At 40.9% G+C, this 15631-nt stretch overlaps 1 protein-coding gene across 9 annotated transcripts in view; it reads left to right on the plus strand.

Annotated features, from left to right (window-relative positions):
- The window catches only part of DAB1 (DAB adaptor protein 1), a 561275-nt gene that overhangs the window by 288275 nt on the left and 257369 nt on the right, over nucleotides 1-15631 (plus strand). For all 9 annotated transcript variants that reach the window (XM_033152001.1, XM_033152013.1, XM_033152007.1 and 6 more), the window contains exon 3: nucleotides 7321-7382. The gene's annotated coding sequence lies outside the window, so the exon portion shown is untranslated. The remainder of the gene's footprint in view (nucleotides 1-7320; nucleotides 7383-15631) is intronic.

Here is a 15631-nt window from a genome sequence, read left to right on the forward strand (position 1 = left end):
TGATTCAGTCACTCATTATTGTTCTCTGTGGTCCATTGATAAACCAGACTAAGTTTTCCCTTATATTTTGCATTGCAGTAAAAGACAGTGGGAAAGGTAATTTCCTAAGTGTTAACATTGGGCATAGAAATGCCTCTTTTGAAACTGCTGATGGTTGAAAATAGGAGCCATTAGTTAGTTAATGAAAGTTGTTCATTCTACTTTCCTGTGATCCTAAGGGTTAATTCTCATGGCCCTTATTTACCGGGAGATCACTGGAAATTCAGTAGATGGAGCATCTGTAGTAGTCCTTAGATTACTGTTGGGTATATTCATCAATCACAATATGTGTGTCCTGAAGGACTTCCTATTGTAATTCCACATTAGAATCCTCTTTCCCCAGAATGGCTGTTCTTATTGCTTACCGAAGATTTTAAGCCCCCCCCCCCCCGCATATAAATCTAATTGTAATTTGCAAAGCACGTTGCCAAAAATAATGCATAGTAAACGAACAGTGCATTTATTTGTTTATTTCCTGGTTTCCTCTAGATTTCTATCTTAGCAAATGTGGTTTCACAAAGCCCTCATGGTAGTCAACTACATAAAGTACAATAAAAACAAGATTAGAAAATCAATAATGGTTTTAAAACTCTGCGTGTAAACCACAGGTGTGTGTGTGTGTGGGGGGGGGTGTATACCAGAAAGCACAATACATACATGCAAGTAACATGCCTTTTCCCCTCCCCCATCCCAATGGCCTATTGAAAAGATTTTTGTTTGTTTTTGCTAATCTAATAATATAGCTAATCTAATAATAAACAGGAGTGGCAGCCAGTAGCTAAAATAATATGTACTAAAGTGCTGATAATTTTTATGAGGACTATAAGGAAAAAAAATCACAAATTGATGCAAAATTGAACTGAACATTGGGGGGGGGTGTAAAATTGAAAGAAATTAAAATCGTCAAATTCTGGAAGTGGTGAAGCAAACTTGTTTAAGATGCTAATCCAGGTTGCACACTCTTCCCCCCATGCCCCACCCCAAGTAAATTGATGGGAATGTCATGCAAATGCTGTTGTAGTATTGTTTCTGAGTCTTCTGTTGCTCAGGTACCCCAGCATTAGTGACGATGACCAAAGCACAACCGGGTTATGCTTTGATGGTTGTGGAGGAAGGGCAGTAACTGTTTCAATTCTTTCTCCTTCCCTATACAGTGGAGCCTTGTGTTACGCACCGTCCTCATTGTGAACGCTGCAGGTTATGAGCTCCGCTAAGCCGGAAGTAGATGCTCCCGGTTGTGACCTTTGCCCCGGGATGCGAGTAGAAGTCGCGAGCCAGCAGCCTCATGTTACAAGTGGTTTGGGAGCATCTACTTCCTCCGGAAGGAATTAAGTTCATAACTGGAGGTACCACTGTACAATGTTCATCTGTGCAAACATGCTTAATCCGTTTGCTAATGAAACAGTCTGCAGAGTCAGCAACATTGGGCAGAAAATTCTGCTTATATGCCACCCCTTCCTTGATGTATTCAGATCCACATACTGTTGTGAAATAGGCCTATACCCTGTGCCTTCACTTCACTCAGGATGCAGATGTGCAAAGAGTGAGCAGAACACACTTCATGCACTATACTTTATACTTTATTGGAGCCCTTTCCATACAGTTGTTCTCCAGGTGTTTTGGACTACAATTCCAATGGGTTCTAGCTCCCATGATCAGTTGTCAGGAAAGATGGGAGCTGTAGCCCAGAACATCCAAAGGGTACCCCGTTACAGGAAGCTGCATTATTGCTTCTGTCCATTTCTTTCATACTGATTTTTTATTTGTGCTACAAAAGAACAATAATATCAAAGACAAGATGATAAAATGCTATTTTATTATCCTTGGCATTTGTGGTTAAATATACTGTTTGGGTAGGCTTTGGATTCATTAAAAGTTGCTATGTGGCTATGTAAACATGCATTTTGTCCATCTGGGTGTGTTGTTGTTTTTTTTAAATAGTAGTATGCATTTAAATCAGGCAGAAGCTAGCCGCTAGAAGTCTCTTTCTAAAAAGGGGGGGGGGGGGGTTGGATTCCCAAGAATTGGGGAGAAAAGGTTTTCTGCCTAAAGGTTTTTTTTTTTTTTTGGAGGGGTAGATTAGTCATGTACTGTTTTGTTGTGGCATTTAACTGTACTTCAGTTTTCTCTGTGATGCTTTAGTAAGTCAGCTTTCAGGGGCCTTTCCAATGTAATGAATATGACCTTATTATTTAGTTATTATAGCAGTGCAATGGACGGTAATGCTTCCCCCTGCCAACCTAAATACTAATGTATGGCAAGGCTTTCAGAAGAATTTGGAGTAATGACTCTGTAGAACAATTGTGATGATAAATCCCCTCCCCTCTTGAGACTAATAACATAAATAGAGCCCCATGAAAGGCCTATATAGTCCAGCATCCTGTTCTTATTGAGGTCAATCATATCAGGTGTCTATGTGAAGCCTAAAAGCAGGACCTGAGTGGAAATAACAACAACAAGTTTCTAGTTCCTGTGGCTGCAGAGGAAGGGAGGGAACTATTCACAGGAATGCCCAGGTAACAGAGAGAATTGTTTGGAAGAACACAGTTTGCCCCCTGTGATGACCTGAAATACACTTTGTTCATATAAATTATGTTATCAATGTACAGTTAGAGCCAGGCAGGGGATGGACCATTGACCTAGCCTGGTTCTTATAGTCTCATTCAGCAAAAGCAAACCAGGAGCCCATTGGCTGTGATGTTCAGCTTGAGTGCCTGCGGATGTCTAGCGTTCATAGATTTACTTTTCTTATGTAAGCATTACCCTAGCATGCAATATCAGTATTTAAGCCAATGACCTGAGAAATGCTGTTTATTCCAGTTTGACTTCTCCGCCTTCTCCCCACTTAATCATTCTTAATTTTATTTATGTATCTCATCTCCCTAGTGAGACAATGTGCTAATTAACAGTGTAGCTTATTAAGTTTATGTTATTTTCTCATCATAACGTATACACCAAATGAACCTGACGCTACAGCTCAGGTTGCTGGATGGCTGACCTTTTTATTTCAGTAATAAGACACACATGACAAGTGGTGCATTCCTGGGTGATTATGCTTCTAGGAGTGTTAGGGGACACAAGGTCAAAAGGTTGAGTGACTTTAACTACCTGAGAAGAGCCATATAATCCCCTGAAAATGGGTTGTCTGGAGTGTGTTATGCCTGCTGCATGGAGTCATGAAAGTCATAAAGTGTGTGTGCGTGCACTGAGGAAGGGATGAATAGTCTGAAGTCCTTGTCTAGCCCCTTGCATGGAAGCAGAATCTACAAACCTACACAACTTCTTCAATATCTTGCTTTCTCCTTCCCTGCACACTGCAGACACAAATTTATTTTGTTCTGCTATTCCACCTGTAAGTGTCCTTGTACAAGACAGCTGGTGACAATAAAAGACAGGCAATCAAAGCAAAACCATACAATAAGATAATAAACAGTAAATAAGTAAAGGTAAAGGTAAAGGGACCCCTGACCATCAGGTCCAGTCGTGTCCGACTCTGGGGTTGCGGCGCTCATCTCGCTCTATAGGCCGAGGGAGCCAGCGTTTGTCCGCAGACAGCTTCCGGGTCATGTGGCCAGCATGACAAAGCCGCTTCTGGCGAACCAGAGCAGCGCACGGAAACGCCGTTTACCTTCCCACTGGAGCGGTCCCTATTTATCTACTTGCACTTTGACGTGCTTTCGAACTGCTAGGTGGGCAGGAGCTGGGACCGAGCAACGGGAGCTCACCCCGTGGCAGGGATTCGAACCGCCAACCTTCTGATCAGCAAGCCCTAGACTCTGTGGTTTAACCCACAGCGCCACCTGGGTCCCTCTAGTAAATAAGTACTCAAAGCAAAAATAATACAGACATAAGAAGCATTTTTTACAGCACACACACACACACACCAAACTCAGAATGGATTTGTCTGATAATCTTGATGTCAAGCTTATCTACGCAGGGTTGATTTAAAAAAAAAAACCCATCTCACTCCTTAAGAGAAGCAAAAACCCTCAGTTCTGCAAAGAATGAAGTTATCACACCTCATTCACATTATTGTATTTATTATAAGCATAATATATTATATGCATACAGTATACACTCCAGATCCCCTAAGTAAGGTGCACATAAACAGATGCATACAACAATGTATATAGCTGATAGATATAGATAGATGATAGAGATAGATAGATAGATCTGGATCTAGATAAATTATGCTCCAGAAATATGGTACAGCCTACAAATTGACTCTTTTATATTTAGTATAAGATATGGGGGTTGTGTATTATTTTGGGTTGTGGTTGTTGGCATCTGTCTTGGGAGACAATGGAGTGCACCTCCAGGGGTGAAGTCAAATCGCTAGAGAATCAGATCACCTGCTGTGACTGCAGAGACTGGTAACTTGTAACTGCTTCCTCCCATGTTGTTTTTGCTGTGTTGGCAGCACCAAAGTGACCTCCCTGGGGCACAAGCCTGAGTAGTCTGTATGGAGGTCCTGGGCTGCCCAGATGACAAGACATTGCTGGTCTCTCTGATGTGGTCTAAAGGAAAGGAGAGCAATATATTTGGCACCAACTTTGTTGCAGGAATTGCTGGAAGGAGACATACAGGACACTATCCAACTGCTTTAGGGACTCCACTCCAGATTTGTGTAGGGTTTACTACTTAGCATTTTTTCTCTCCTGAAGATGTCCCTCAAGGCAGTGGGTATTTGACTCATTATATGCAAAATTATACCCCAAATAGACTTTTTTAAAACACACACACACACACACACACACACACACACACACACTGCAATACTCAAGTGTAGGAACAATGCTGCAGTGCAGGATCATTGATATTGGCTGCACTGAAATCCCTGAGGGTGGTGAGCAGTTTAAAGCCTTCCCTATTGTCATGGCCCCAGACCAAGAATCCCCCTACAGCAGCAGCCCTGAGGAGATGCCTCCACTTCCTGGCCCTTCCACAGTGTGTCCACTGGCATCTTAACTCTAAAACACCCAAGTCTGGACCACAGACACTCCCAGGATTTTTCTCTGAAACAGTCCCCACTGCTAGAAAACCCGCTCCTAAAAAAACAACTGTCTTCAGATGGACACTTAGCAGGTAGGGTTCCAGCTTGACTACCTAGCCCACAATATAAGGCTCTGCCAGTTGTTCCAATATACCTCTGAGATAGCTTGTGTTTTCTGACTCAGCTGCAGGATCACTAACCATGGTCCTGAACTTGTACTTTAGTCCTTATCCAAGGTCCTGAATTTTCCTTACTTTCCCATCTGCTCCTAATGGAGTTATGGACTGGAAATGGGACAGATATTCAGGGAACAAAGAGGCAAGAAACTTGCCTCAAAGCTTTTTATGAATTAATAAATTAATTTCAACTGACAGACTCCTGAAACAAACAAACAAAAAGTGCTGAAAGCCTGCATGATTTGTGGGAATCGTATAGGAACCCGATTTCTACTTAAAAGAGAGGATGGAAATTTGTGGTTCCCCAGGTGCTGTTGGACTCCAGCCCTTATCAATCTCAGTCAGCAATGCCAATGGTCTGGGATAATCGTCCAGTGACTGATGTACTCCAGCAACACCAGGGCAGCAATCTAGACCTAGAACATTATTCCAAATTTGGGCAGGTTTCTTGGGGGGGGGGTGAGAGATGAAATCAGAATACTTTCAGAACATATTTTGTGGTGTGCACTTCCTGGGTCTTGTTTTGGGTTAAAAATCCTATTAAATATTAGTAGGAAAGATGTCAAGATCAAACTGCAAAGTAGTACATTCGTACCTTGGATCTCAAATGCCTTGGCTCCTGAACAAATTGGCTCCCGAATGATCGAAACCTGGAAGTGATTGTTCCAGTTTTTGAATGTTCTTTTGGAAGCCGAACATCTGATGGGGCTTCTGCAGCTTCCGATTGGCTGCAGGAACTTCCTGCAGCCAATCAGAAGCTGCGCTTTGGTTTCCAAATGTTTTGGAAGTCGAACGGATTTCCGGAACAGATTCTGTTCAACTTCCAAGGTATGACTGTATGTGACATGAGGATTTTAGTATTATATTTGCAGACAAATTTTTGAAAACCAGTGTGTGTATCACAGTATGCTCTTTCAAAATGCTGCAGACTTCTTCTTCTTCTTCTTCTTCTTCTTCTTCTTCTTCTTCTTCTTCTTCTTCTTCTTCTTCTTCTTCTTCTCTCTCTATCTCAAACACACACACACACACACAAACACACACACACAGCAGCAGCAGCAGCAAAGCCCTACTCAACATTCATCAAAGTATTCCTAAGTTAATGTTACTCTCCATAAAATAAATACATGAGGCTTCTGTGTGTATTCCAACCCTTAGGGCTTCATATGTAGATCTGAGCCATTAAATAGAAATGCATTGGAGCTGCTATTCAAAGGGTCACAACTTTCAATACCAAAGGAAATTGCTGAAATGGTTTTAATATATCTGTTCTTTTTCCTTGAAATGTCCACCACAGTATATTGGTTCTTAAAGGATTGACTCTATTATTCCTAAAGACTCATTGAACACATCAAGTGTATGACTTTTATGTGTGGAGAAGAAAAAGTGGATATTAAAGCCACTTGGGGGGGGGGCTTTGTTAGCAACAGAAAAACAAAACAAAAAACAAGACCCTCACATATCTGTATAGTTATACAAAGAAGAGCCGCACCTTCTTGACAAATCTGAAGTGCTAAATTAGTCCACCCTTCTTAAACCAGCACTGCGGACCAAATTTTGCAACATCTTTGGTCATATCTGTGAAAGGTGACCTTAAAATGTAATATTAAGAATAATGGGATGACTGAGAAGCAATAAGCATGCCCGTGTTGTTCATGTGATTATTGTGTCTGCCTCAAGTTGATTGCATGAATAGTCACTGGTCACTGCCACCAACAGGCATCTATTTACCATGTGAAAAAAAATGTTACGTGGAGGATACTTTATCAAAAGATGATAATTTTATTCCTTGATAATTACTGGTCCCAAGTGACCATGTGAATTGCCCTTAATCTGGTTTGGTTTTCCCTAGATGTTCTTTATTCTATATTCCTCCATGGATCTGCTTGATAAAAGCTCATTCAACCAAACTAATGACAGATCGAATCATAGAATTGTAGAGTTGGAAGGGGCCACAAGGTGATCCTAGTCCAACCTCCCTGCAATGCAGGAGTCTTTTGTCGAACATGGGGCTTGAACCCACTCTCCTGAAATTAAGAGTCTCATGCTCTACTGGCTGAGCTATCTGTATTTGTAAACCCAGTTCCCTAATTGGTATTTATTTCTTTTAAACAGTGGCCAAGGCATGGTGACTGCTAAGTGGATCTAGGCTTCATGACCGGAAACAGATTACTGAGGTAATTTGATGCTTTTTATTATTATTATTATTGGTCAAACGAACTGTGTTTGTTTCTACTATCAAACATGACTTCTAGGGTCAGGAGGACAGACTGTTTTTCATTTTAAATTAGCACTTAGCACTGGCAGACAGTAAAAGTATATTTTCAAGTATAGACATGAATTAGTAAGTCCTTTTTTAATTCAGACAAAAGAAACATATTTTATACAGAGAACTGTTGGGCTGATCTTTCTCAATCTACGATCACTTAGTTACATGAAACAACTATTATAAAACAGTTACCTGTTGTGCTCAAGGATGTTGTGCAGTGTACAGATTTAGTCTTTGGCATTTGTGTGTGATAGGACCTGGCGGCCCCAATATATTATGAAAGTGAATACTGACATTTATTTGACAGGTGTTTTATTGAGGCATGCAATATGGGTATAAAACATCTTAGCACACATGTTTTGCAACTCCCTCTCCTTAGAGCTCCTAGCTCTAGCTCTAAGTGAGTCCATGCTTTCTGTACCTCTTTCCAGAAGAAGAGATATCCATTTTGCTTGGCTTTTCTTTTTTCTGTTTTTGTTTCTTTTAAAAACAAGGAAAATGAAGTCCTTCAGTATAATGAGCAATGAGGCTTGTAGGTTCCTGGTTATTTACTATGCTATAAACAGCAGAAAAGGAGGAAATGCAAGTGAGCTGCATTTCATCTGTCTGTTCTGCTGCAACATACGAAGTGAAATTTGTAGATCAGTGAAGAACATGAGCACCATCAAGCTTCTGAGGCTTATAAATGTCAATATGAGGAAGATCCCAAGTCTTATTTTTACACACTGTGATAGAAGTGTAAAAAGAGTGAAAAATCTTTCACTCAAGCTTCTTCTCTTGCTGGTTCTCCATAACATGGGAACAGGTGTTTTGAGGAGACCAAAATAAAAATGCACTTGCTGTATCTCTAGATCCAGCAAAAGGAGCCAGGAACCTGTGCCCCATGGGACAAATTTCACCTACCATGCCTCGCTATTTGGCCCCTGACGCCATTTTGGCGATACCCCGCCCTTACTTGCCTTGCACATGAAATCATATATGACATCAGGGAGTGGGGGGAAGGTAAAGGCATAGCTTGGTCAAAAGGGACTTTACAGGCAATGCTTCCAAATTGCTCAACAACCAGCTGGCTGTTGGGCACTTAGGAAGCAGTGAGTACAGGAATTGTGAAACAGTTTGTGCAGTGCTTCCAAAATGCATTAAAATCAGCAGACGATGCATTCATACCATGCTGGCCACACCTGGCCACCCCACTGGCTAGCTTGGACTGCAATATGAGGCTGAATCAAGTGGAAAGGATTCTATTCTGCCCTTTCTGCTCAGAGGAGCTACAGTGGTAGAGCTTTCCACTGCCAGTCAAAGGATGACCTTCACAGTGGACCTCCCTTTAGCTCCTGGGATGTCGCCTTAGGGACTTAGGATTGCACACTCAGTATGTACAGTGTGTGTGTGTGTGTGATCATATATTTTATCTTGCTTTTCATTTATATATCTTTTCCAATTTTGGAAATACTCAATTGGTTCTAAAGAAAATCTAGTTAGAAAACAGTAAATTGTATGAGTATCTTATAAATCTATACATGTCTGTTTTGCCATATATACCAAATGAGTCCTGTCAGCAGAAGCATTGTGCAAGGATGCCTGCTTGTGCAATGGGGTCCTCCCCCCTTGTCTCCCCTGTGTACCCTCTGTGATTTGCCAATTTTCACAATTTATATGGGGCTAAAATATGCTTGCCCTGATGGAATGATCACCTTTGCATAATGTTGAATTCCTCCCATGGCTATACATAGGCACATGTACGCAAGGAACAATGCAGTTTCTGACATGAAATGATGTTCAATCTAATCCTATACATGTGTGCTCAGAAATGAATCCCACTGTGTTCAATGGGACTTACTCCCATGTAACAGTTCCTAGAATTTCAGCTTGGGTTTAAGGAAGTTCAGCTTGTAAATGTAGCAGTTCTTTGTTGTCAGCCTTGACCTGCCCTCACAATGATGCATTTGGCATTCTCATGCTGTGTTAGAAAAGGGTATGTGAGGAATATGTCCTCTTATTACAGCTCAGGAAAGCTAACTGGTACAAATAATGCTGAATGTATCATGACAATGAATTTAATGCACACAGCACAATAAAATGATTGCTAATATGCCAATAAAGTGATTGATAATGTACTGAAGGAGTTGATGGAGGTGGGAAGATCTCTGTGCAAATGGATAAAATTGTATGTAAAGAAAAGCTAGAAGAATGGATTTGCTTCAATATCTGGCCAGCTGGTTGCAGGCTTTTCAAACCATTCTTTGTATGTGCATTTGTATATGACTGTTTCACAAATAGCTCAAAGTAGCATACATAAAGAAAGGATTCCAAACAGTCTTTTCATCTAGAAAATGAGTATAGTGAGATCTGTTTGATTTTGAATGCTGAAACTCTTGCAAAAGACCATCAAGCCATTTTAGGAGCTGGGTAGCTGGCCATGATATTATTATTATTATTATTATTATTATTATTATTATTATTTATTTATTTATTTATTTATTTATTTATTTATTTATTTATTTATTTTATTCTGCTCTACAGCTTTGGAATTTAAAGTAGCTTGTGATGAGAATAAAATAAAATCAGGTAAATCACAGCAAATGCAACATTAGCTGCCATAATGAAGCGATGTTAAACTAAAAATGCTGTGACTTCCCTGTTTCACAGGAGAAAAGGGAAAGGGGAAGTTTGCATGTATAATTAGCTTTTAATCCTTAATAGCTAAAATGTTGTGAAGCTCCTGGCAGCCCTTTGACAGGATACATTTGTAAGCCTATATATAGCATATTTAATCTTATCCTCCATCTGAAAAGTGCCTAGGTTTTCTGTTCTGGATGATAGATGGATGGATGGATGGATGGATAGGCACATACACTCACACAATTCTGCTTAAAGTAATCCCCTCTATCCTTTAGTCTGTAGCAAATATACCATGCTTGATTTAGAATTGTTGGTAAATTATTTATCTTCTGCGGCTCATGTTGTATAGAAAACAAATGGAACACTGTCTTTTGCCGAAGCTTTGAGAAAAGGGGAGACTTCCTTCGGAGAGAGGTGAAATAGCATATATACTTAACAAATGTCATTTGAACATTGGGGTTTACTTTAAAGGTTAAAGTGGGTTAGATGGATGTTTCTTGGGAAATGACTTAGGGCTTATGTGCCTTGAACTAAATCCCCCATCTTGCCCATCTTGAGCTTGCTACTTCTGCTGTGCACTCCTGCAAACTGGTTGCAAGACATTGTAGAAACAAATCCATTAGTTTTTGCTCAGGTTGATTATGATCATCCCAGTGGAGCAGACAGAGACTATCATTTTGACCTCTTTAACTGTCTTCTGGGGGAATTGCCTCCATAGGAAGTTTCTGTATGTAATTATTCCTGTGGACACCCTAACAGGAATCTCATACTGTAGTCTCTATTCTAACCTCAAAAATCCACTTGGAGACAACCAATATAGTGCTTTTGCATCTATCTATTTTCCAGAATAATTTTTTAAAAGCATTTCTGTTGGTACAAATACTTGATCCAGACTTGCAAATACATATGGAAGTCAGCAAGGTAAGCAGTTAAGGATGATTTGCACCACATTTCCTGGGCACAGATTCCTCAGAATTATGCATCAGTTTCACCCAAGCAGCCATGTTTTCATTTCAGCTGTCATTGGGTGATGGATTCTTGACTTGGGGGCACAGCAGAAGTGTGTGAACCAAATCCTTGTTTGAGTTATTTGCTCTGCTTCCTAGTCCTCAATTGTTCCCTTTGGATACCATGCAGTGGAGGAGAGAACAGTATAAAATTCCATGAATAGTCATTAGTCCTTAAGTGCATGAGCACCTAATGCCAACATCACTAGAGTATTATTGGCAATATTTCTGAGTTGCAGGGGCAGTTATAGCATAGTCATCAGATTTCGGTGTCTGAAATAAAGTGGGATTTTCAGAACTTCTGCAAATACATTCATGAGAACCCTTTTGAAATAATTGCTAGGATGCATGGCACATTAGCCATTAGGAAGCATTCATTTTCACGATGCCACATTTGACTGCTAGCAATATTCATCACAAACTGTTGCTTCCATTTGGCAGTACTGTTAACTAACCTACTCTGGTGTCATAACTTCCATTAAGAATTGTGACTCTGTGGTGTTGAATTATACCTTTCAATTGCAACTACCATCTGATCTGCTTCATGCTGTGCAATCTTTAATTGGTACCTGCTTCTGTATGTGATCCAGTGTAGAATATTGCTGGAAATAATGCACTCATCTTCTCCTTACCTCCTTTGGTGAGCTGTTCCGCTTTCCCAGAGATCAATGACAAGGAAGTAACAGGTGTGCCTCTCCAGGTTCAGGGAGTGCGACATGTTCTTTAGTTGATCTCCCACTGTGCACCCACAGCGAACTCCATCTGGCTTTCTTTGCACTGCTTCTGAGTAGAAGATGTAGCTGCTAGGAAGCATGGGTGTTCTGCAATATGCTACTTGGCACACAGTGTCTCAGGCATACCTGTCGGAGAACTGGGATCAAAAGGGAGGGAGGCCATAGTGGCAAGTATCAGCACAGTTCTGCATTTCCTCTACACCATAGTATTTTTTTTCTGTCAAATATGCTAATGATCATCAATGGCCTATTCATGATATTTTATGTTAGTTTTTACTGAAGACGTCTTTTCTGCAAGTGATAATTAGGTGAATGTCCATAAAAAACCTAACTTGTAAATGTATAAATATTGAACAATTTGCCTGATGAATCTAACTGCATTTATGCTAGAATAATTGGTGTAATAGATAAGGGGGATGCAGTTGATATATTACATCTAGATCAGGGAGATGGCACTTGTGATACTCCTAATGTTCATGGACTGCAACTCCCATCATCAGTGATAATTGCCCATGCTGACTGGGGCAGATGGAAATTGGAGTCCAGAAACATCTGGAGGGCCACAGGTGCCACACCCTGATCTAAATGCTGGGAAAACCTGTGGACATGCTCTCACATAGGATTCTACTAGGACAAATATAACTTTTATTGTGTGGTGGGTCCAGTTTTTTTAATTCAGAGATACCTCTCCCACTCCAATATTGAGTCCTGAAGAAACCAGAAGCAGAAGCTAGCTGGGGTATTTTTTGTTGTATCAAGCCAATGACTGCATACAACTACTGCTCTGAATCACCAGGAGTTATTTGCACAAAGGAGGCAATGAATCTGCCTTATACTTCTAAGTGATCACTGGTATGTGTGGTGGGATCATCACTGAGAATGAAGCAGCAACACATAAGGCCTTCCTCAACTGGGAAATGGAAGTGTCACTATATATTCACTGAGTAAATAACCCCTAGGCTAAACCCAGCATTCAATTCACTGGTGTTTAGTATTTTTATTTAAAATGTAAAGGCTAGGTGGTGGAAGTAGGAGTGGTGAAAAGCACGCTCTGATTTCTTCCGCAATGTCATGCTTGCCATTCCTGTAAAATATCCTAAAATAGCTCATGAGAAAGTACTATAATGAATGCAATTAGATGAACATACTGCATCCACATACTCTTCTACTGTATTGAAACAGCAAGTGCTAGTACTGACCTTTAAAGCCCTAAACAGCCTCTATCTGAAGGAGAATCTCCACCTCCATCATTCAGCCCAGACACTGAGGTCCACTTCCGAAGGTTTTCTGGCGGTTCCCTCACTGCGAGAAGTGAGGTTACAGGGAACCAGGCAGAGGGCCTTCTCAGTAGTGGCGCCCACCCTATGGAATGCCTTCCCATCAGATGTCAAGGAAATAAACAACTTTCCGACTTTTAGAAGACATCTGAAGGCAGCCCTTCCCTAAAGTTTTTAATGTCTGACAGTTTATTATTTTTTGTATTTTGCTGGAAGCCACCCAAGAGTGGCTGGAGAAATCCAGCCAGATGGATGGGGTATAAACAATAAAATTATTAGCATTATTATTATTAACAGATAGCAGAATAATCAGTTCTGTCCAAAGGAGGAAGCTAAGAGTTGATGAAAATGGAGCAGGGGAGCAGGGAGAAAACTGGAAAAGCCAAATCGATTTTTCAGGAAGATATGGGTATTTCTTTTTTCTTTTTTAATGAGATTTCCAACTGCACTGCTTGGGAACGGAGAACTGGAGTCAGGAGAATGGCCTGGGGTGCATAAGTATTTGAGAATGTGGGTCTATAGAAATGAAATGATACAGATTTGTGGCCTGCTGTTTGTTTCATAGTAGATGTGGCTATAAAAGTCTACTGATTTGATAGAAAGTTTGCGTACTCAGAATAAAACCCCTCACATCAAAATGAAAGAAGAAATGTGAATAATGTAAGGGTTCCTGGCTCTTTCTGTAACACTTTGCAACTTGCTGGTAGAAATCACATACAGCTGTCTCAGCATGCAAACACACACACACACTAGTCTGCATGTTGATGGAACAGCATCTGCCTCAATAACCACATTGTGTTGTGTGAGAAAAGGAAAGAAGAAACATCACTGTGCCACTTTTAAGGCTTTCTCCAGGTAGGGGGTGCCAACAAATGGTGCCTCCCCAGGTGCATAAAATACCTATAGCTAGCCAAGTTATTTTGTCACTTGCAGCAGAAAACCCCCAAAGTGCCTCCCTCTGTGAGTAAAAAATACAATAAAATAAATAGCAAAATTAACAACTTTTTTTGTTTTGGTAAGACTACTGAAATACGTGTGTGTGTGTGTGTGGTTTTATTTTGAATGTTTTTAGGTTAACTTGTTTTTAACTCTGACTTTCATTGATATATTTCACATTATTTAATTATTTATTATGGAAACGCAAAATCAACAATTTTCTGCCCTTCAGTGACACCTGAAATGACATCCCTGGGGCAGCCGGGGTGTAGGAAGGGGTTGGGGGTTGGTCCACCCCAAGTGTCACCCTGAGGGGGGGTGTGGCAAAATGGCAGCTGGCCAAGGGCTACACTCACTGCAGGGCAGCCGAGAGGGAGCATGCCGTCCATATGATTTCAACTTAAACTAGTGTGTGTATTCTGTTCATGTGTGGTAAAGTAAGAGGTAGGCCAAAATTATCTTCACAGTGCACAAAAAGCTCGGGCATTTCTCTGGATTTTCTGTATGAAATGTGCATGCCTGAGTTAGCAGAATGAAAAGTAAACACAGCTGGAGCGTTCAATAGATGAGGGGTCGCATGTGAGGTTGTAAGCCACATTTAGAAGTGAGAGAATGAGAATTGAAGAGATTTAAAGCAGGTCCTAAGCAAGGATTTGAAGTGACATGAAAATACGGGGGAGAAGCACGTAAAAAGCACTCTTCAAAATCCCATTTTCATTCCTGCAACACAGGTGACTAGAAACAGAGGTTGCAGCATGGAGTAAGTATAGTTACTAATTAGAAACTGGCCTGGAATAGGGATTAGATCATGGGGGGGGGGGGGAAATAGAAAGGCACACAAGTGTGTGACATTTTCTTTCTATCAGCTGATTATTGGGAGCCACCTGTTGATCTTCCTTGCTTGCCATACCAGGAAATGCCAGACTTTCATACTTAAGCATAGGGCAAGCAGCCAGTGAACTGCTAGTTGTTGGGTTTTTCCTGTAAGCCTCTTGCTGTTAAGGAAAACTGCTATCAGTTGTTGATGGTCTCCTCTTCATGACACTTAATGCCACCAGCCCCTTTAAACCACTTAAAACAGGGGTCAGCATCCTTTTTCAGCCATGGGCCGGTACACTGTCCCTCAGACCTTGTGCGGGGCCAGACTATATCTTTTTTGGGGGGGGGGGATGAACGAATTCCTATGCCCCACAAATAACCCAGAGATGCATTTTAAATAAAAGCACACATTCTACTCATGTAAAAACACCAGGCAGGCCCTACAAATAACCCAGAGATGCATTTTAAATAAAAGGACACATTCTACTCATGTAAAAACATGCTGACTCCCGGACCATCTGCAGGCTGCTTTTAGAAGGTGACTGGGCTGCATCCAGCCCCTGGGCCTTAGTTTTGGGACCCCTGACTTAAAACAACATGAAAGTAGATGATGGGCCTAGCATTATGCAAAAGAAAACAGACAAGCTTCAAGGAACCCAAATCCCAATGAAAATCACATTAAAATGTTTTATGAGTGGAAAACCCAAGACCACATTTGAAATAAGAATACAGCCATACCTTGGTTTTCGAACAGCTTAGTTC

Source organism: Lacerta agilis, chromosome 6, assembly GCF_009819535.1.
Source record: "Lacerta agilis isolate rLacAgi1 chromosome 6, rLacAgi1.pri, whole genome shotgun sequence".
Classification (NCBI taxonomy): Eukaryota; Metazoa; Chordata; class Lepidosauria; order Squamata; family Lacertidae; genus Lacerta; species Lacerta agilis.